This window comes from Podarcis melisellensis (genome assembly GCF_964234715.1).
Source record: "Podarcis melisellensis genome assembly, chromosome: 4".
Taxonomy (NCBI): domain Eukaryota; kingdom Metazoa; phylum Chordata; class Lepidosauria; order Squamata; family Lacertidae; genus Podarcis; species Podarcis melisellensis.
Genome location: NC_138531.1, coordinates 91166025 through 91188976, shown reverse-complemented (window position 1 = coordinate 91188976; position 22952 = coordinate 91166025). Strand labels below are relative to the sequence as shown.

At 46.3% G+C, this 22952-nt stretch overlaps 1 long non-coding RNA gene and 1 pseudogene across 2 annotated transcripts in view; one reads left to right on the top strand and one right to left on the bottom strand.

The window, feature by feature from the left end:
- Positions 1 to 3016: 3016 nt before the first annotated feature.
- On the top strand, positions 3017 to 3686 carry LOC309369353 (iron-sulfur cluster assembly 1 homolog, mitochondrial-like; annotated as a pseudogene). The gene is made up of 2 exons: positions 3017 to 3182; positions 3392 to 3686. The product of its transcript is annotated as an iron-sulfur cluster assembly 1 homolog, mitochondrial-like (transcript).
- An 11607-nt stretch (positions 3687 to 15293) lies between these two features.
- The window catches only part of LOC309369432, an 86783-nt gene continuing 79124 nt past the window's right edge, over positions 15294 to 22952 (bottom strand). Inside the window, exon 2 of the long non-coding RNA XR_014168127.1 lies at positions 15294 to 16713. This is a non-coding gene — a long non-coding RNA (uncharacterized lncRNA). The remainder of the gene's footprint in view (positions 16714 to 22952) is intronic.

The window sequence follows — 22952 nt, the reverse complement described above, 5'->3', positions numbered from 1 at the left end:
CAGTGGCAGGTCTACTACCAGGACAGACTTAGCATAGGGAAGTCACAGTCCCACTCTGTTCCGCCTCCCTCTGACAACACCTGGAATAGTGTTTGGTTCTGGGTACCACAATTTAAGAAGGATGTTGACAAGCTGGAAGGTGTGCAGAGGAGGGCGACTAGGTTGATGAAAGCCTTATGATGAAGCTGGGTATGTTTAGGCTGGAGTAGATTAGACGGAGGAGATATGATTGCCACCTTCAAATATCTAAAGGGCTGTCGCATGGAAGATGGGGCAAGCTTGTTTTCTCCTACTCAGGACTCATGCCAATGGCTTCAAGTTACAAGAAAGGAGATTCCAGGAAGAACTTTCTGAGCTTAAGAGCTGTTTGATGGTGGAACGGTCTCCCTCGGGAGGTTGTGAACTTTCCTTCCTTGGCAGTTTTGAAGCAGACGTTGGGTGATCATCTATCATGGATGATTTCGTTGAGATTCCTGCATTGCAGGGGGTTGGACTAGATGACTCTCAGGGTCCCTTCCAACTCTACAATTCCATGATTCGATTCTGTGACTGGGGCACTGCCCCACCAATCTCACCCAGACCCCACCCACCCGCTTGCCTTCATGTTTACCACCAGCCCTTGCTGGCACCTTCCTCCCGCTTAGTCTCAGTGCTGCTCTTGTAGGAAGGTGAACTCCTCCATTGTCCTCCAAGACAGATTGATGCCAACAAGCTAGATGTGCCGAGTTTAAGGCAGATTCCTGGCTTCCTTTGTTATGAGGCTGGTTCCTAACGCATTATACTATCTTCAGTCAAAGCAAGGATCATTTCAAGGGAGCCTTTGTTGCTTAATGCTGTCCAAGAGCCATTTGGTGTTTTTTTTTGCTTACCCACTAAGACGACAAAGTGTTGTGCGTGGCTTGGGTCCATGAATGTTCTCACAAGGTTGCTTTCTGGATCTCCTCACGGGAATATCCTCATGGGATTTATCCACCATCTGTTTGTAGCATTGATGGTGTGATTCATGTATTTTACAATCCTGGCAGCAGAAATACAGTCACACATTAAGGTTACATATATTGAAGAGGCTTAAGTGGGGACACATTTGCACTGTTCAGGAACGACGGAGAAAGTTTCACATCAGACGGGAACAAGCTGCTAAGGTTCTGTGGTGATTATGGCCTGTATTTATAAGGTTTGGCCACCCACACACTTTAAACATTTTGGGATGCTTCAAAGCAGGGGTTGGGAACCTAACTTGATGTTGCTGGACTGCAACTATCATCAGAGTGGTATGTGCTCTGGTTATCTCCTGCTTGTACTACTGCATTGCACTCTTTGTGGGGCTACCTTTGAAACTGACTCAGAAACTACAACTAATCCAGAATGCAGCTGCCAGACTGGTGACTGGGAGAGGCTGTTGGGACCATATAACTCTAACCCCTAATGGCCTTGGCCTTATCTGCAGTACCTGAAGGAGCCTGGTTACAGAGGTCCTCCTGCGAGAACTTTCTAGCCAGGACCATCTTAAGCATATCCAGCGCCATGGTGCAAAGATCCCTCTGGCGCCCCCCCTCCATTTCCCAGAGTTGTTGACCTTTTCCCAAGCCTCTGTGGGGGATCGCTCTCCTCCCGCGGAGGCTTGGGAGGCAAGCTGTTGAGAACATTACTTGCTTGGGAGGGAAAAGGATAAAAGTGAATTGGGAGGGTTAAGCAAGACTTAATGACGGTGGTTTTCTGATAAAATGGTCATGAAAGCAAAGCAAAAGGAAGGTGACAGATGGCCAAGGATCTTTGGTGTGCCTAATTTTGTATGTTGCAAGCCTCCGGGCAGGACCTTGTGAGCTTCTTTTTTTAAAACAAAAAATTAATAGCCTTGAGAATTAAGCATCACTGAGATGAAGTTGATGGACTAGATGGAACTGGCGGAAATGACTGGCAGAATCCGAGACCAGGGAGAAGAGTCGGTGGAAGAAGACTGGGAAAAGTTTAAAGACTATGTACAGAAATACTGTAAAATTAATGAATGTTAGAAAAATGTTGGAATGAAGTTATATGGCTTTAGCAGAAATGTTATAAGGAACTAAGTACAAATAGATTAATGATGTATTAAAGGGAAAAAATAAGGTTAGAATATGTTAAGATAAATTACAGGACAGAAAACAGGAAGATGGAAAGGAATTGCTGAAACAGTTAACTGAAGTAGAATACAAAAAAGGGAGGTGTGAGGAGGTCGGTGAAACAAGTGAATGAAAGATAAGATATTGAAATTATTGGATGTGTCTTAAATTGTTTTTGTTTTGTTAGTTTAATGTCTTAGTGTTAGTGTTATGTAGTGTCTTTGTTTTTGTATTGTACTGAATTGTTTTGTTTAATTCTTCTTCTTTTGTAGTGTTTAAACTGTTAATAAATATTATATTGTCAGGGAACTGCCATCAGGGCGAGAAACGGAGGCAGGGCTACCCAGCGATGCCGGAGAGGGGACGAGCAGGGGGGAAGGATTTCAGCGTAACACCCATAGAGAAGAGAGGGAGATGGAGGAATTGGTGACAGGGCTCCAAGACCCTTCCCCCGACACTAGTGGAGAGAGCGCTGGGACGCCCCTGCCTTCCCCTTACTTGCGCAGACACGTTCCGCGCAGAGAACATAGGAGGAGACTCAGGGTCAAACAGCTTTTATGCTGGAAGAGGTTCAAGAGACGCCCACTAACAGGGGCTAACAGGTCACGGAGGGCGAGCTCCGACCCTAGGCATGGTTGGGGCAAGCAAACTAACTGAACTGAAGTAAGGTTACGCACAAGTAACCCCTCACAACCATTACATATATTTATTTATTTTAAAAAAAGAGAGAATTAAGCATCACTGAACTCAGTGGAACCTGCTTCCAAGTCAACATACATGGGAGGAACCAGTAGCACTAGGGTTCCAGCCCAGTCTTCCTGGGCAGGTTGACTCTCAAGCCAGACCCCACCGAGTTTAACAGGACTTCAGCTCGGGACAACCTCAGAGGACAGGGCTGAAAGGGCAAAGAGGGAGAGATGGCCTCTTCCATCAGAGGAAGTGTTCGGGCCACGAACAAGAGGAAGATTCAGGCCACTGACCCCATCTGCTGTGCAGAAGATAAAACAACTGCTTAAAGACAAACCTGACCAGTTGGTGTCCGTGCAAGAGGCTGTAATGGACTTTCATATACACCAGAATACAGTGGTACCTCGGGTTAAGTACTTAATTCGTTCTGGAGGTCCGTTCTTAACCTGAAACTGTACTTAACCTGAAGCACCACTTTAGCTAATGGGGCCTCCTGCTGCCACCGCACCACTGCAGCACGATTTCTGTTCTCATGCTGAAGCAAAGTTCTTAACCTGAGGAACTATTTTTGGGTTAGTGGATGTAACCCGAGGTACCACTGTACACAAAATCAAAGGGGGACTCTGATGAGGAAGTAGTACAGGATGGTGTTAAGAGTGTTTATTGAAAAGAAAGCTCAACACACACTTCTAGGAACTGAAATGGACTATACAGAAGACAAACTGCCCAGTGAATCTGTTTTCAATGACCCAAACGTCAAAGGAACGTGTGGTTGTGGAGAAAGCTTTAACATTTAAAACATCAGGACTGTAACTTTTAAGACCACAAAACTGCTTTCTGAAGTAATCTCTTGGTGTGTGTGTGTTTTCACATCTTTAGGCTATGTAATATACAGCTGCCTTTTCCTGGAGAATAAAAGTCTTGTGTTTTGAAAGTGTAAAAAAAGCAAAACCGAAATAAAAACAGGACTTCAGCTCCTCAGGCACCCGATGGCTAATGAAACAAGGCCCACATAATCCATCGCAGGACATGGCACACACATGCCATTTGAATGGCCATACCCACCAAGTCAGGGTGGGGACCGCTTCCTCAGACGACGACAGTGGCTTGGCAGGCGGCGGCTGAGGGGATTTCTGGCCGAGGGAAAGGAGGAGACGGAGGCCCGTCTTCATCCTCAACCGCTGCCTCAGAGTTGAGGAGTGGCTCCTTGTCCGAGGCTGCTAGCTTGCAGCCCACCCAGAAGGAGCAATGCCAACGTGCTCGCCCACCTGCACGCAGAGGGGAGTGGGCTGAGGAGGGTAGGAAGAAGGAAAGAGACACACGCCAATCAGGGCGGGAGGAGTGGGCCAGCCGCCCAATCGGCTCCCGGGGGCGGGTTGGCGGGGCTTGTACTGCTGCTCCTGAGGGGACAGGAAAGGTTGTGGGGGATATGAGGGCACCCAAATGAGAATAACTGTTATAGACACACACATAAACACACATCGAGTTTAGAAGATTATAGTTGGCAGGCATGTAGGGAAAGGGGAGGCCGCCAGCAAAGCCACGCAGCTCCCCCACTCACTGGGGCGCCCCTGAGAGGCCAGCGCCCTGGCGCAACGAGCCACTAAGCCCAATGGGAAAGACAGCTCTGCTTCTAGCAGTTCCCTCACTGAGAGAAGTGAAGTTACAGGGAACCAGGCAGAGGGCCTTCCTGCCTGTGGAACGCCCTCCCTTCAGATGTCAAGGGGATAAGTAACTGTACAATGGTACCTCAGGTTAAGTACTTAATTCATTCTGGAGGTCCGTACTTAACCTGAAACTGTTCTTAACCTGAAGCACCACTTTAGCTAATGGGGCCTCCCGCTGCTGCCGTGCCACCGGAACCTGATTTCTGTTTCTATCCTGAAGCAAAGTTCTTAACCTGAAGCACTATTTCTGGGTTAGCGGAGTCTGTAACCTGAAGCGTATGTAACCTGAAGCGTATGTAACCTGAGGTTACTACTGTACAACGTTTAGAAGACATCTGAAGGCTGCCCTGTATGGGGAGGTTTTTAAAAATGTTTAATGTTTTATTATGTTTTTAAATGTGTTGGTAGCTGCCCAGAGTGGCTGAGGCAAAGCAGTCAGATGGACGGGGTATAAATAATAAAATTGTCATCGTCATCGTCATCATCTCTGACAGCTGGCCACATTGCCAGGGGCTGGTGGGAGTCTGACAACGTCCGCAGAGCCATGCGTTTCCCATTCCCGACCTGGCTGGGGGCGATTCACACATCCGCATTATTTATAACTTGATGAGTGTGTCATGTGTGAAGCCATTTGTCCATCCTTTCCTTTCTGCCGTTGTCTGCTGCTGAGAATACTCTCTGCAGGCAATGCGGCAATTTAGGACAACATAAATGCTAATGAAAAATCTATTTTATTCCCAGGGTGGCATTTGTCTACACAAAGTTATCCAGTATATCTCCCCCCCTACACACACACACACACACACACACACACGCAAGACAGTTAGGAAATATTGGCCTCTGAGTGGGCAACTGGCAAAGAACATCAAAAGCAGTAGGACTGCACCACCTAGTTCTTAATTTGTGCATTGAAGTCCTTTTCGAGAGCTGCTTGGCCATCTGATATTAGCGGAAGGGCTGGAACATTTGCCTTGCATGCAGAAAGCATCTCCAAGAAGGACTGGGAATGTGCCCTGACAGTGTGTAGCTTGATGAACCAATGATAAGCCAGCTTCTTATATTTCAGCACTAATTATTTTTCTCTGCTGTTCCTGGGCTGCCACCCTCGCGTCTCCTTTTGTTATTTTTGAGGCTTATACTTCCTAATTATGTCTCTCCTCTGCTCAAGTCTACAAGAGGAGGCTGTGGGTTGTGAGACGCAGTTGCTGATACATGCTAATAAATCCCTGAGGCTGCGTCACGCTTTGGGTGGAATATTACCTACATATTTTCCTTTTCAGCCAGCCAGTTAGCAAGAGCCCACCCACCTCCTTTCCTTCGTACCTTTAAAACAAGCACAACAGAGGACCTGCAAAGTTAACTTTTAAAAATCCTCCTGTCGCTAGCTCATTATACAGTGTTGGGAACATTCCTCTTGTATCCTTTCAGTCAAAGGAGTAGCCAACCAGCCACGGGTTGCAGCAGAAATGAAACAACAAGCATTTATCCTGATGTGTTTAAAGCATGTTTAAATATCTCCCAGTTAGTAATTTGCTCATGGCACAATTTTCAGTGATTTTCCCTGTCGTATTCCTAACTTCCAAAAGTTGGTTTCTTTTAGAAAGTGGATTTGCCATGGTGGGCAACAGAGTCCTTAGGTAAAGGGACCCCTGACCATTAGGTCCAGTCGTGGCCGACTCTGGGGTTGCGGTACTCATCTCGCTTTATTGGCCAAGGGAGCCGGCATACAGCTTCTGGGTCATGTGGCCAGCATGACTAAGCCGCTTCTGGCGAACCAGAGCAGTGCACGGAAACGGCGTTTACCTTCCCGCTGGAGAGGTACCTATTTATCTACTTGCAGTTTTATGCGCTTTAGAACTGCTAGGTGGGCAAGAGCAGGGACCGAGCAGGAGGTCACCCCATCGCGGGGATTCGAACCGCCGACCTTCTGATCGGCAAGCCCTAGGTTCTGTGGTTTAACCCACAGTGCCACCCGTGTCCCTAACAGAGTCCTTAATTCCTGTTAATTAGCTAGTATTCACCTGAATCCTTCCTGCAAGTAAAAATAATAATATTACCAGAATCTTTTTAAAAATAAAACCTTGTGTCTATTAGCTGCACCAAGATCAGTTAAATTAGCAATCCCAGACTAAACAGTAAGCTCAGAAAAACATTAAATGTTAAGTAAATATAGCAAATATTAAAAGGATGCCTCATTTACAGAGTAATCCTGTACATGTTTACTCATAAGTAAGTTACCTACTGTGTTCCATGGGACTTGCCCTTGGGAAAACATGCAGTAGGACTGCAGCCTTAATGTCAGATTTCACAGTTACAAATCAATATATTAGCTGCACCAGATTAATTGCTATTAATAACAGCCTCCTGCTGTTAAGTAACACCATGTTTTTGTAACTAAGTTACAAAACAGTAAACACTTTCTAATCAAGGACAATGCTCCATCTGCAAAGACATTAGGAGCATCCAATTCTCAGCTTTTATGCCTGTTGTCTTTGTCCATGGAGTTTTCTTGGCAGGGATACTGGAGTGGCTTGCTGGTTCCTGCTCCAGGTGGATCACGTTTGGTCAAAACTCTCCACTATGACCTGTCCATCTTGGGTGGCCCTGCACGGCATAGCTCATAGCTTCTCTGAGTTATTCAAGCCCCTTCGCCACGGCAAGGCAGTGATCCATGAAGGGGATCACTGACAGCATCTTAAAAAGCAGAGACATCACCTTGCCAACAAAGGTCCGTATAGTTAAAGCTATGGTTTTCCCAGTAGTGATGTATGGAAGTGAGAGCTGGACCATAAAGAAGGCTGATCGCCGAAGAATTGATGATTTTGAATTCTGGTGCTGGAGGAGACTCTTCAGAATCCAATGGACTGCAAGAAGATCAAACCTATCCATTCTTAAGAAAATCAGCCCTGAGTGCTCACTGGAAGGACAGATCATGCAGCTGAGGCTCCAGTACTTTGGCCACCTCAGGAGAAGAGAAGACTCCCTAGAAAAGACCCTGATGCTGGGAAAGATTGAGGGCACAAGGAGAAGCAGACGACAGAGGGCGAGATGGTTGGACAATGTTCTCGAAGCTACCAGCATGAGTTTGACCAAACTGTGGGAGGCAGTGGAAGACAGGAGTGCCTGGCGTGCTCTGGTCCATGGGGTCACGAAGAGTCAGACACAACTAAACGACTAAACAACAACAATACTCAGCTTTCGGGACATTAATTTGACTTAAATTTTCAGATATGTTAACAGAGCTTCTGTCCAAGTTGTTGACAGAAGTGAGTGTTTGCAGGTGTCTTGCACAAATGTCTGGCAAAAAAACCATGAATGTTTCAGTGATATTTGTCCCCAGTTAGAAAAGCAGAAAATTGTCCTGTGAAAGCTGTATCCTCATCTTTGTACTGTACAGGCAAATCTGCTTATTTGTCCTTGCTAATGTTGAACCATAGCGGCATCTGGTGGACATGGGCTATTATTGCGAGATGAATTTAAGTCTTCAATAGATTGAAAGGAGCAGAGTAACGACACCTGAGTAAGGACCCCACTGAGGATAACTACCGTATTTTTCGCACCATAGGGCGCACCGGACCATAGGGCGCACCCAGTTTTTAGGGGGGGAAATCAAGAAATAAAATCTTCCCCCCCCAGCCCCAAAGAGCAGCGTACAGGCTGCGCACAACCTCTCCCTGCCGGAGGGGTTGCATGCGGCTATGGCACAAGCCAAGGCAGCGAGCAGGATGGATCCCGCTCTCTGTTTTGGCTTCCTCTTTAGCCCCGCGCAACCTCTCCTTGCCGGGAGACGCAGCGCAGGGCTAAAGAAGTCATAGCCCCGTGCAGCCTCTCCTTGCTCCATAGGACGCACACACATTTCCCCTCAATTTTTGGAGGGGAAAAACTGCGTTCAATAGAGCGAAAAATACGGTAACTACGAATCCCAGCATTTGGGGTCCTCTCCAAACCTGTGCCAAGTTTTGCAGTTGTTTTGCAGCAAAAATGTCACGTTTTGCAGCAACCCACAAACTGGGTAATTGATACATGAAACATGGGGTTTGTAGTCAGGGGTCTCGCCAGAGGGGGGCGGGGGGGCAGCTGCCCTCCCTAAATCAATCAAAAACAAGACAAATCAAGACAAATCTGAGGTTCTGCCCTGCCTAAGAAAAGCCTGCCCCCCCCAAGAAATTCATGGCTACACCCATCTTCGTGGTTAACACCCAAAAATCCAACATTATCTGATTTACAATAAACTAAGGTTACCAGATTCCCCCCCCCCCCAATGAATCCAGGGACACTTTTCAACTACCTACTAAATAGATGGATTTTGTCAGGGGACTGATTTGTAAACCCACGGACTGTCCCCGGGAAACGGGGACGTCTGGTAACCTTACTCTCAGCCAGTGTTAATGTTTGGCAACAGTTTTGCCGGAAAAGCACCTCGTGTTGCAGCGCCCCACAACCTTGGATAATAGTGAGATTGGAGAAGCCAATATAAATTGCACTTTTAAAATATATTTTTTATTGATACTCCAGTATTTTTTATTGGTTTTCCAATATGTATAAGCTGCATTTTTAGCTAAATTTGGGGGAACCACTTCAACCATCTGTTGTATTTAGCTATTTCAATTGCTTTTGTTTGATTTGCTCATTGCAAGCAGCTGAAAGTCTGTAAATCTTGATAATAAACCTGATTTGCAATGGGGTTTTTTTATTTTGAATATTTTCAGTTGCAACTGTAGAACAGTTTAGTTCTAAGAGGCTACCTATCCTACTGAAGCTACTTACAGACAGGCATCTGGTCTCCTCAAGTGTTGATGGTCAGCTGATACAACTGTCCGCTTTTAAGAGTTTCTGATGGGGCGTGTGTGTCATGATTGACAGCTGGCGGTCTCCAGCCAATCACAATGCAGTCTCCCATAATAGCTGGGGAAATGCCCAAGAGCCCAGAGGCTGAAACACTTGTGGTGGCCAATATTAGTTCCATCAAGGTGGAACTAATAGCTTTTCACCTGCTCTTGGATGTGACTGTTAGAATTCCTGCTCCATGATTGCAGTCATGGGATTGTTGTCTTTCACATGATGGCATATGTTTTGACTCCACAGAGTGGGAAGTGACGGAGACAGGATGTTTGTGTTACTGTGTTCCGTGAAGTGGGACTACTGTCCTTTGTTCTTTTTCTCTTTGCTGTCTGATGCTAGAGAGAGAGGGAGCCATGTTACAGTGCTCCGTGTGTGTATATATGTAAATAAAATAGATTAGCCAAAATGCTGAGTTTCTGAGGTCTGTTATGCATGATGCACAAACTCTGCGGATCCCTAAGTGTGCCGATGTCTGTTGGCATCGGTCACTGTGATGTTCAGGCTGAAGAAACCTTATGAAGCTCCCGAACGATCGACCAGGAGGGAGGGAACGTGCCAGTCGGGCATGTGTCTCTGCCAGGGTCCTACTCGAGTGTAGGCTGAACTCCTGACAGTGACTCCACCATCAAGACCAGATGTAGAGCAAAAGATTTTAAAGTAGTGAGAAACAAAGCCGGTGCCACAATATAAATATGGGGAGGGAACTGCAAGCCTTGAATCATAGAACAGAAATGATAGGACTGTAGAGCTGGAAGGGACCACGACGGTCATCTAGTCCAACCCCCTGCAATGCAGGAATCTTTTGCCCAACCTGGGTCTTGAACCCACAACCCTAAGATTAAGAGTCCAGAAGGTCAGAGGGAAATGTAACTGCAAAGAGTACAGACTGCAGCAATTCAGTTAGAATTAAGGAGGGCAACCTTTCAAAACAGGAGCAATAGGTGACGATAATCAACTTACTGATAGAGCAACATCTGTAGTGGAGCAGGAAACCGTCGTCTCCATTCAGACCCAAATGAATAGAATTGAACTTCTTGATTCATTCCAGTTCAGCAGTTTCATCCTGAAGTTTCCCCTTTGCTATCCCTTCATTCGAGGATGGTTTCAAAAAAAATTCAGAGGAGGATGAACTTAAGGAGGAACAGTGGCCTAATATGGGGGAAAGGAGGTGACTATTTGATGTGTTCAATAAAGAAATCTCACAGTACAATACTATGCAGGCTCATCACATACTCTTGGGGCAAAACCCCAATTTATTTATTCAGTATTACCTCTATCCTATTACAGTGGTACCTCAGGTTACATATTCTACAGGTTACATACACTTCAAGTTACAAACTCTGCTAACCCAGAAATAGTACCTTGGGTTAAGAACTTTGCTTCAGGATGAGAACAGAAATCATGCTCTGGCGGCACGGCGGCAGCAGGAGGCCCCATTAGCTAAATTGGTGCTTCAGGTTAAGAACAGTTTCAGGTTTCGGACGGACCTTCGGAATGAATTAAGTTCTTAACCCAAGGTACCACTGTATACCATAATTCAGATCCCCAAGGTGGCTAAATGTAAAACATTTTTAAACAGCTCCAAGTTAAAATAGATTAAAATGGAATGTGGTCCAAGGAAAAACTTCCCCTTATCTCTCCTAATGATTATTACACGTCTACATTTTTAAGCAGCCAAGAACTTGCCTGCAGGGCAAACCTTTTTCGGTTTTGAATATTGCATATAGAGAGGCGCCTGGAGCCTGAAGTTTTCTATTGGCGGTAAAGAAAACTGAAGGATTATTTTGATTTGCAAGTCTTGCCCATCAAATGAAACAGGAACAAAGAGCCTGAACAGTGAGAATGTCTCAAACATTACTTTCTTGTGTAGCAATTGGGGCTTTGCTTTGACGTGAAGATTTCCATCCTGATTGCCTCCTCCCTGTGTTGTCCTTCAATCTGCTGGTCCTCCAGAGGCCTTAGACCTTCTTCTCCTTAACTGGGGGTTAATTGGAATCTTTTGCAAAGCCTCAAATCCTTTTTTCTGAGAGGGTAAAAGCCTGAAGAGTCCACTGTGAAGTAAGAGAACCGTCTTATTGGTGGCTATTTTTTTTTCTGTTGCAATTGCTTTGCTGAACAACACAAGTCGATGTTAATTTTTCTCTTTCCTTTCAGAGCCCTGGAAAAGAAATTAGCAGCGTATAGTTGAGCTGTGGAGCTCATTTCCACAAGCAGCAGCGATGGTCACCAACTGAGCTTTGAAAGAGGATTAGGCAAGTTTGCCGAGAATCAGGCGATCAATGGTGTTATAAGAATGTTAAGGTCTCAAATGTAGAATAAATATTCAAAAATGCACACATATCTAAATATATGAACCACGTGTCTGAAATAGTATGAGACAGCAATCCTGAAGCCATTTTCGACTCTCCCAATGACCTCAAATATTCCTCTGCAGTAAGGGAGACAAATGGAGAAAGCCTTCCCATTGTCTTTTCACTTGCAAATCCTGTCTTAAGGGCGTATTTCTGTATGAATAGGGTGAGCCTGTGACCTGGATTCAGAAACTAAAGTATTAATCATCGCAAAAGTATGGCCAGGCTGCCCAGGTGATGCAATCAGTGGCCATTATCAGGTATCCAGGCAGGCAGGATTTCTGCTGTAGACCGCCTCCTTCTATGATGCTTGTATGATGTTTTAGGGGGTGGTCTTGGTCAATTTCGAAAGTCTATATAAGGCCTGGCATACCATTGTTCAGGGTTCTCCTCCCTCCTGTGTGTGGTGAGTGGAGACCCTGATGCAACAGTTTATGTATTTTAATTCAATAGAGATGAACTGAGAAAAAGAGAGAGAGAGAGAAAGGAGTGGTTTCAGCAGGGTTTCCAGCAGGAGAGACTGATCATGGTTCAAAGGCGGGAGAAAGAAAATAACTTATTTTCTTGCTGAAAGGCAGAAAAGGGGAAAGGATTTGTTTATACCCCTAGGAGGATAAGACAAGAGCCTTTGCATTTCTCTTCTGGAAGGGTGTTGCAGACAAATCGCTGAGAAATGCATCACCTGAGCCCTGAATCCTCGCTAATGTAATGGATTGGCCCAAGAGGCTCAATGGTTTAGACCACAGCGCTACCCGCATTACAGAGCAATACATTTGGCACCAGCTTGGCTGCAGAAGTTGCTTGATGGAGACGTACAAGGCAACATCCAACCATAACAGAGACCCCACTCCAGATTTTTGAAGGGTTTATTCCTCAGCCTTTTCTTATCCCGAAGTTTTCTCATGAGGTGAGGGAAATGTTACTGAGCAATAGTGGAGACCACCACTAGATGTCACCAATTTCTTGTTTTACATCAAAAAATCTAGCGCTTGGAAGCGGAAATTTGCAAGCTGTTAACATACTGATTTCCAGAGAAAAGACTCTGTTGCATATTCTGATATCACAGTATGCCTAGAAGCCTTCTTAGGATTAAGGCCTGTTCACACATATGCTCATACAACCTGGGCATCTCATCTGCTTGAGGACACTCGGTTTAATGTGTGAACTGTCCTAATGTTGAAAGTATGGTGTTTTGCACCAGTTAATAATCCTCAACTGCCCCAGGGTCCACTGGGTACAGGTGGGTTCCATCAAACCTGCATATCTGAAATGACACAGGAACCAACTAAGACGCATAAAATATCTACCAATGCAAGTGCCACCACTTGGAGCACTTAATAGAAGTTCCCTACCGGGGAGTGTAGCTCTATGGTGCAACCCTGTCTCACATTTCTGAACATGTCAATAGTCCTCCAGGGTACATATATGTGAATGGCTGGGTCAGGAAAGCACCTTGAAAATGGGGTGTGGTGGAATTTGCTTCAGACAACCAACCTGAAATAATAATGCAATTATAACAATAACAATAATTTTATTGTTTATATGCCACCCATCTGACTGGCCCTTTCCAATTTGCACTTCTCCGAATTATTTGAATTCTGTGGTGCAGTTATCCAACCAAAAAGAATACACAATAATGTTTATTAGGATAAGTGTGTATTTTTAAAAAAATCTGTATTTTCACCAATGCATAGATTTTATTAACTTTCCATTCATATAAACATCCTTGTACACATTTATGTATAAAAGCATTCTATAGCGGGAAAATTGCTGGGGGGGGATGTATACATTAGGACATGGGTGCACCAGAATGCTGATGAATTTTCACGAGGACGTGATATAGAACTTTGCAAAATGGTGCAGAAAAGTGACAAAGCTGTGGGCTGGTAGTGCGTTCTTATTCTGCCTGGAGAAAGCGCTCTATGGTGCTCAAAAGTCTGCACGTCCGTCAGCGTGAGGCTGCTCTGACAGTGCCTAGCTCTGCTTTTTGCTCTACTCAGTACTAACGCGAAAGCCGGCTTTCAAATGAATTTCAGGAAGGATGTGTCTCTTCCTTAGAATGAACGTCAGGAAATGGGAGTAGCCGTCAGGAAATTAGCTAAAGGCTAATGCAAATAGAGACATGGCGGGGCGATTTCTTAACAGGCGCTAGCTAAATGCGGTCACTTCTTCCTCTTGGGTTCGAACACGACATGCTTATATTACGAACGGCGGCTCTAAGTTAAAAGGAAGGCAGCTTAACATAGATCTCTATCAAACAAGTGTTTTGATAAGACCGGATGACTAGGTGGCACGTTGTCCAGGGAACAAATGCAGAACTTGCAACCTGTTGCTGGCACCCGTCTGTCTTGAGAGACAATGGAGTGTGCTGCCAGGGGTGAAGTCAAACCTCAACAGCACCAAAGTGACCTCTCTGGGGTGCAAGCCTGGGCAGTGTGTGTGGAGGTCCTGGGTTGTCCATGTGACAAGATGACCACCCCCCTCTTGGCCTCGCTGAGGTGGTCCAAAGGAAAGCAGAGCAAGACGTTTGGCCCCAGCTTGGCTGCAGGAGTTGCCAGGAGGAGAAATACAAGGCGCCATTCAACTGTCTTAGGGATTCCACTCTGGATTTGCGAAGGGTTTACTCCTGAGCCTTTTCTTCTCCTGAAGATATCCTGCAAGGTGGAATTCTAGGATCGGTGTTTTCCTTCTCCTAAATGGGTTACCCTCCCAGGTCACTGAGCCTCATCTGCGTCTCACTTCCCTCCACAGCAGGTGCAGAAATCGCCTTCTTGACCATTGAAAGCCAGTGTGGTGTAGTGGTTAAGAGTGGTGGACTCATAATCTGGTGAACCGGGTTCACTTCCTCGCTCCTCCACATGCAGCTGCTGGGTGACCTTGGGCCAGTCACACTTCTCTGAAGTCTCTCAGCCTCACTCACCTCACAGAGTGTTTGTTGTGGGGAAGGAAGGGGAGGGAGATTGTTAGCCGCTTTGAGACTCCTTAGTAAAGGTAAAGGGACCCCTGACCATTAGGTCCAGTTGTGACCGACTCTGGGGTTGCTTCATTGGCCGAGGGAGCCAGTGTACAGCTTCTGGGTCATGTGGCCAGCATGACTAAGCTGCCTCTGGCGAACCAGAGCAGCACATGGAAATGCCATTTACCTTCCCGCCAGAGCAGTAACTATTTATCTACTTGCACTTTTGACGTGCTTTCGAACTGCTAAGTTGGTAGGAGCAGGGACCGAGCAACTGGAGCTCACCCAGTCACGGGGATTTGAACCGCCAAACTTCTGATCGGCAAGTCCTAGGCTCTGTGGTTTAACCCCCAGCTCCACCCACATCCCCTAAGGAGTTGAGACTCCTTAGGGTAGTGATAAAGCGGGATATCAAATCCAAACTCTTCTTCTTCATTGGACCCACTGCAACAGCTGGACTATGTACCGAAGGTAATCTCTGTCTCACCACACCTTCCCTGGAGGTCTTCAAATAAGTTGCAGAAATATCTGCTGAGGATGGTTTTCTAGAATTTGAGTGGGGCTGGAGCAGATGACCTCAAAACACAATCCCCCCGCGGCTCTTTTAAAGGGTTTGAACACTCAAATCCTCACCTCACCCTCCCTCAGCGTTCATTGTGAAGGGAAAAGAACCTGCCACCACTTCGTCATATTAATAAAAACATTTTCTTTTTATTTTGATACAAAAATTAAATAGCAAAGTTTGGGGTCTTTTGTACAATGATAAATTAGAAATTTACAATAGACGTAGTTAACTCTTCTGTACAATCACCAACAAAGAAAAAATATATATCAGTGTCCATTTACCTTAAAAAGTTTCAGGGATAAGCAGTTATCGTCCTGAAGGTGAGTAACATAAAACATGTACCTGTGTGCCAAACAGCTTAAGAAACCTGGTTGTTTTAGGACAATTACTTTTAACGGGAGCAAGGAAAGGGCAAAAAGGAGGGAGAAACTGCTCCAGAACAGAAGAGAACTTTATTAAAGGAAAAGTAAGATTGGAAGTAAAGGTGCTTAAATCTTGGAAACGTCGTATTTTTCTTGTTAGAAAAACAAATAGCAATGAATAAAAAAAAAACCGAATGAATGAATACATAAAAATGAAAGCCACAACCCAAAAGTCTGATCATTCAGCTCTACTCCAGACCTGCAGAGAAAAGAGGTGTGAGGAATTTTGAGATGAGCAGAAAACGGTTGTACCATTTCAGAGCACAGGCAGGGGTTCAATTTTTTTTTAAATGTCCTTTTATGACACGGGAGATGGAACCTTTTTTTACTCAAGGGCCACATTCCTTCTGGACAACCTCCTGGGGGCCACTTGCCAGGAGTGGGAGGGGGACAGAGCAACAGAGGTGGATTTTGTGCAGTGGGCGAGCTTCCTTGCGCTCGCATGTCCCTCTCTAGCTAGGAAACCGAGAAGAATGATCCAATGCACATTCCAGCCGTGAGAAAACACGAGAGGACGGTGCAAAAGCAGGTGTGGCAAAGGGTGTGTTGGCCTGGGGAGAGCAAATTTGAACCCTAGACCCCTCCCTCTATCCAGAAGCTAGATAGCAACAGAAAGCCAGCACAGGAAGGAATGAGCTGTGCTCAACTCATCCTCTGATATGCCTTTAAAAAAACAAAAACCTGCAGGGAGCAAGAGGGGGGAGAGGACATTCAGCACTGGTGGGCTCACACCTGCAGCCTGAAATGCTCTAGTCCTCTCTCGCCACTTCAGGGTTCCTTTATTCTGAAGTCATGCACAGATCAGGGCCCAAAAGACAAATGGCCATTTCTACATTCGCAAGCAACACAGATGCAGCCATGGGGTCCTTAGAATTTATTTATTAAGGACGCAAGATTTGCAAGGGTTTCTGGGGCAGAGCCCCTCTGATCACACCAAACTGCATTTCCAGGACTTGAGAGAGGGACCTACCCCAGGGACCAGTAGATACATCTGCGCACCAAATACGTGGCAGCGATATCTCCTTCCCGGGCCCACACACAACAGTCGGGATGTGGGATCCAGGCATGATACTGTTTATGTGAAGGGTCATCAAACCCCCCACACCTGCCATGTACAGTGGTACCTTGGGTTACATATGCTTCAGGTTACATATGCTTCAGGGCAGACTCCACTAACCCAGAAATATTACCTTGGGTTAAGAACTTTGCTTCAGGACGAGAACAGAAATCGTGCTCCGATGGCACGGCGGCAGCAGGAAGCCCCATTAGCTAAAGAGGTCTTCATGTTAAGAACAGACCTCGGGAACAAATTAAGTACTTAACCCGAGGTACCACTGTAATGGTTTTTGGTAGTGCCTAGTAATAGTAATTCCAGTGATAGCAAGTGGAAATTATCATTGATGGTCACTTGCCAGGATGGTTATGTTCTTTATTCATTATACACGTTGTTGAAAATCATAAATTGTAGAGTTCAGAGGGACCCTTAGGGTCATCTAGACCAACCCCCTGTAATGCAGGAGTCTTCTGCTCAACCTGGGAATTGAACCCATTACCCTGATATTAAGAGTCGCCTGCTCTACTGACTGAGCTAGTCCAGCTGACTCACAAGTGGGGAGAGTGCTGTTGTGCTCAGATTCTGCTTGCGAGTTTACTGAGGGGTCTTCAAGATGCTTTGGAAACCTGTGCCAGGTGGAGCTGATGGGGGTTGTGGACCCCTCAGTTTGGAGAAAGCATGTTAGGAGCAAATGGGTTTGAGCTTTGGAGGAAATCTGCTTTGACTGCATTCACACGGCAGCCTAGCCCAACATCACATTTCCCTAACTTTTAATTTCCACATTATTTTTGAGCTTTCAGATGACACAAAATCAAGCCACTTCTTGGAATATAGTGGTGCAAGTTGTGCCCTAAGCATCCATATTACAGTGGTACCTCAGTTTAAGAACGGCCCTGTTTACAAACTATTCAGTTTACGAACTCCGGAAAACCAGAAGTAGTGTCCCGGTTTGCGAACTTTAACTCAGTCTAAGAACGGAATCTGAACAGTGGAAGGGCACCGGCGGCGGGAGGCCTCATTAGGGAAAGCACACCTCAGTTTAAGAACGGTTTCAGTTTAAGAACGGACTTCTGGAATGGGTTAAGTTCGTAAACCGAGGTACCACTGTACAGTGGTACCCCTGGATACGAACAGGATCTGTTCTGGACCCCATTCATATCTAGAAGCAAACATAACTAGCGACGGCACATCTGCGCATGCATGTGTCGCTTTTTGCCACTTCTGCGCATGACTCCATTTCGAGTGTCTGCGCAAGCGGCGAAACCGGAAGTAATGCGCTCCACATTAGTTCCGGGTTGCCGTGGAGCGAAACTTGAATGCGCTCACCCCAAACGCATTCAACCTGAGGTACAACTGTATTTGCAAACAGGTTTATTTTTCTGGAAGCAAATACCACAGACACAATGTTGCACAATAGGTCCAGAAGTGACTTTTAAAGTTCTGCAAAAGCTCAAATAGAATGCAGAGCTTAGGAGTTAATGGGAAGTTGTGAAAAAGGAATAAAATGCCATGTGAATGCAGCCGGTGTCTAAAGCTGTGGCAGAAGAAAATCACCGTTCATCCTGGGGAGAAACTAGCATCTGAGCACCGGGTCAATTCCATGCACTGTGCTATTGTTGGCAACATAGGAACCCGCAGGTGGGCTTGAAATAACCTCTGGAGCAGTAGCTCGGACGTAGACACTGGAGTGGGTGAAAAGGGAGAACGGAAACTACGGTAGACTCTCAAGCACCAACAGGTTTGAGCAGATGCTTTTTTTAAAAGGCACTCAGCAGAACCAATCTGTCATATGCATTGATCCAGGCAGCTTGAAGGAGGCACTTGAATGATCTTTGGAAAGGGAGAGGGGAAAATATTGCTGCAACTCCTTCTATCACCAGCCAAACTGGACTGGAAAGTTTTGCTTTTCTTTTTTTAAAAGGAGCCTAGTGAGAGCAGCAGTTGACATGCACAGCTCTCCACGCTCCCAGCTCTGTGCTTGCGGTGCCAACCCAAAAGTACCAGCTGGGGAGGAAGGGATATTATTTTAGCACTTGGTTCGCACATGTGCCTATACAGTGGCACCTCCTTCTCCTGCAGGGAAACTATGGCCCTCTGCTTGTTGTTGGGACTCTGACTCCCATCTCCCATTGCAAACACAGCCAAGGTCAGTAACGATGGGAGTTGGGATTCAGCAACATCTGGAGGGACCGCAGGTTCCCCCTCCCGGCTGCTCTCCATGGTATGTGCCACCCATGCGCAACATTTGCACATCAGAGCAAGGACTTTGCATGCACAGAAGAGGGACGCAAGAAGAAAACTATTGAATTCAAGGCCCACACAAGGAAGGCAAGCCGTGCTGTGAACACAATTGCCCGCCAGGCAATCGGGCAACCATTAACATTCTGTTCTCCGACAAACATCTGAGCGGCTTCTGCCAACTGCCTACAGGCTAAAGGCAAGTTTACAGTCATCAAACTCCCACCAGCTAAATATTGCTTCACTGAACTTGGCTGCCTAGCTTTAAGATGGCATTACTCACCGAGCAATAGCCAGGTTTATTCTCTTGGGGTCATGTAACAGGGCAGGTGGGGTGAGGGGGCAGCTCACCCTTTTAGCTAAAGACAAGAAAAGTGCGCACTCACATTCTTCTCAGACTGATAAAGACACGCAGGCACAAACAGCGCTTTCATTTTGGTTCGGAGTGAGTCAGCTGTACCCCCTGGTCTCATGGCTGGAGAATGTCTTTTTAATTGTAATTGACACACAAATTATGCAACTGATCTGTGCAGAGGCAAAGCTGCCAAGGAACTTAACATTTCGGTTTGCCCAGACCGGCGTCGACACAGATGCAATCACACAGAGTGAAATATATTAAGCCTTAATTGCTTAATGCAATGGGTCTCCGGGGAAGGACTGATAGGTTTACTTGGAGGGCCTGGGGCGGCGGTGGCCGGTAAGGGGGGGGGAGAATGAGGGGGGGTTGGCAAGGCAAGGAGAGAAAAAGAAACCAAAACAAAACAGTCTCTGAATAAGCCAATTGTCAGAAATGACCCTCCACTCACTTTTCCTTATTAACCCGCATGCTCTAGACGGAAAGACGACTATAAAAATAAAGGAGGACTTTTTCTTATTGAGACTGGAGAGTGTGTGACACTGGGAACAGCAGAGTCATGTATCAGTGCTGGGGGAAGACTGAAAGAGATTCGGGGAATAGGAGAGGGAGAAGAGAGATGGGAATCTAGCTGCAAGCTAAGGTTAGGCTCTCAGTTTCCAACTTTTTTGTCTCTCCCAACAAGCACAGCCAAGCAGGGAACTCTCTCGCACAAAGCCTCGCTGAAACAAGAACCGTGCAAGAGGACACGGTGAATTTCCCAAAGGACGGCGCCATCCAAATCCCATTAAACCCAACAGCTTGCATGAATGGATCTTATCAAATGGACTTATCAAAAGCTGACCTGAGCATTGAGAGCAACCACATGCTCACGCCCTCTATCGAGGTTGTAACCTCTTCGGACAACAGGTGGGAGTTGCATGTCAGATGCTCCCTAAATCCTGGCCTTTAAAGAAAGAAAGAAAACTAGCCCATCAAGGTGACAGATTCGGGCCGAGCACTCTCCCTGAGGTGCTAGCTTTCTACATGCAAGAAGATTTGAGGGATGTCGTACATGATCATGGGTATTTAGACAGCTAGTCTCGCAACTGCAGCTAGAAATGGTAGAGTCCAACCAAGGCTGCCCCATAAAATTACTCTGAACGTGGTAGATCAGTTCTTGGGAACATTAGTGACACAGTACATGTGCAGATCCAACCTGCTCAGCTATAACCCCTTGCAAGACACACAGCTGCAGAACTACAGAGACCATTCATTTAAAAAACAGAGGCTTTGGGCCGAAGTTGAGCTGAGCTTGGCTCCCATGGAAGCCCACAGGATCCAAGCAATAACTCACTTGCCATGTTTAAGAGCCATGCTAGCACTTTAAAAAAGAATTCTGGGAGGTGTCATTTGTTAAGGATGCTGGGAATTGTTAGGAGACGCCTATTATTTCCCCTGGTTCAAAATTGGGAAAGGAGTACAAGGCTGTATATTGTCTTCCTGCTTATTTAACTTATATGCAGAATTCATCATGCGAAAGACTGGGCTGGATGAATCCCTAACCGGAATTAAGATTGCCGGAAGAAATATCAACAACCTCAGATATGCAGATGACACAACCTTGATGGCAGAAAGTGAGGAGGAATTAAAGAACCTTTTAATGAGGGTGAAAGAGGAGAGCGCAAAATATGGTCTGAAGCTCAGCATCAAAAAAACGAAGATCATGGCCACTGGGCCCATCACCTCCTGGCAAATAGAAAGGGAAGAAATGATCACTGCAGATGGTGACAGCAATCACGAAATTAAAAGACGCCTGCTTCTTGGGAGAAAAGCAATGACAAACGTAGACATCATCTTAAAAAGCAGAGACATCACCTTGCCAACAAAGGTCCGTACAGTTAAAGCTATGATTTTGCCAGTAGTGATATATGGAAGTGAGAGCTGGACCATAAAGAAGGCTGATCACCAAAGAATGGATGCTTTTGAATTCTGGTGCTGGAGGAGACTCTTGAGAGTCCCATGGACTGCAAGAAGATCAAACCTATCCATTCTGAAGGAAATCAGCCCTGAGTGCTCACTGGAAGGACAGATCCTGAAGCTGAGGCTGCAATACTTTGGCCACCTCAGGAGAAGAGAAGACTCCCTGGAAAAGACCCTGATGTTGGGAAAGATGGAGGGCACAAGGAGAAGGGGACAACAGAGAACAAGATGGTTGGACAGTGTTCTCGAAGCTACCAGCATGAGTTTGACCAAACTGTGGGAGGCAGTGGAAGACAGGAGTGCCTGGCATGCTCTGGTCCATGGGGTCACGAAGAGTCGGACATGACCAAACAAAATTATTTCCCCTCTCAAGAGTTACTATTCAGAGTGGTGTTGACCGATCTAACCCTGATAACTGTAGCTCTGTGAGGGGGAAAGGCGTCTCCTAAGCACCCAGATCCCCCTCACAGAACCACAATTCCCAGAGCCCCTGGGAAGAGGGACTGAACTCTCAAACTACACCTCCCAGAATTCTTTGGGGGACTGTTTAAAGCGGTGTCCCAATACTTTAAAGGTGCGAGTGTGGCCCTTGTCTGGAAGCAGCCCAGAGCCTTTGCAGCCTGAGCCACAGAGGTCTACCACTTCAGTCCTTCAGTGAATGATTCTCAAAGTAAAGCCAGGGGTTTCTTATAGCACAGGAAGAATGGGATCGTGAACGTGCCTGAATTTTAGCAAGCCAGTAACTTTATAGCTGTGGACTGGGCAGCAGTGGCATAGGAAGGGGGGAACAAATGGCAGAGGCACCCTCCTGGCTGTGATGTCACTGTGGCAGGGACAGGGAACTATATGGGTGGAGGGCGGCTTCCCCCATACACCAGCAGGACCCCAATGCTGCCAACCCATCACATCACCTTATCCTGTCTAGTTCTTCTAAGCAGCAGCACCTTCACAGCCGGGACAGTGCCACTGCTGAGACGACGGGGCAGCAAGTTTCAAGGATCTCCTTTGGTTTTGCTTTTTAACTTAAGATCCTGGTGTTCAGCACCTGGAGCTTGTGTAGAACACCTAATACTGGGAAAGAACGAAAGAAATCTGAGCCCAGAAATGTGCTTCCAAGTCCCAGAATTGGATAGATCTTACAGGCCTTCCACACAGACACACACACCCCTGGGTTACCCCAAGCTTCCTTCATTTCAGCAGTATAATTCAGGGAGGGTCACTGTGTTGCTACTATGGTTGAACATCTAAGAGTCAGACGTCCTTGCAGACCAACAGCAAACATCTCAGAAATCTACCAGTAAGCTACCTTCTGCCTACTCATGGTTTGGATTGACCTCGGACAACCTTGTGGACTCCAGACGTTGTTGGGACTACAACTCCCATCAGCACAGGGTGCAGGCAGGGGCTAAAGTAGCCCAGCAATAGCTGAAGGCCACCAGGTTGTCCTAGGCTGGCTTAGACTATAGGGACTGTGCTTGGCTTCCGATTATCTGACAGCCCTAGCGGCATGCAGACATCAGGGAAGGTGCTGGAAGACAAATGTTCACCTTCCAATCCTCCATGGCGGCAGACCTTTGCGCAGCAGGATCTCAAGTCCCTGGAAGCCAGCAGCCCTGAAGATGAGTTCCCTAGAACAACAGCAGCAGAGATCCCCTTTCTAAATTCTTTCCTGCACAAGACACACAGCTAAAAATACAACTCAGGGCAGGGTGAGGAAAAATAAAGAAAAGGCACATGATGCGTCACTAGGAGGT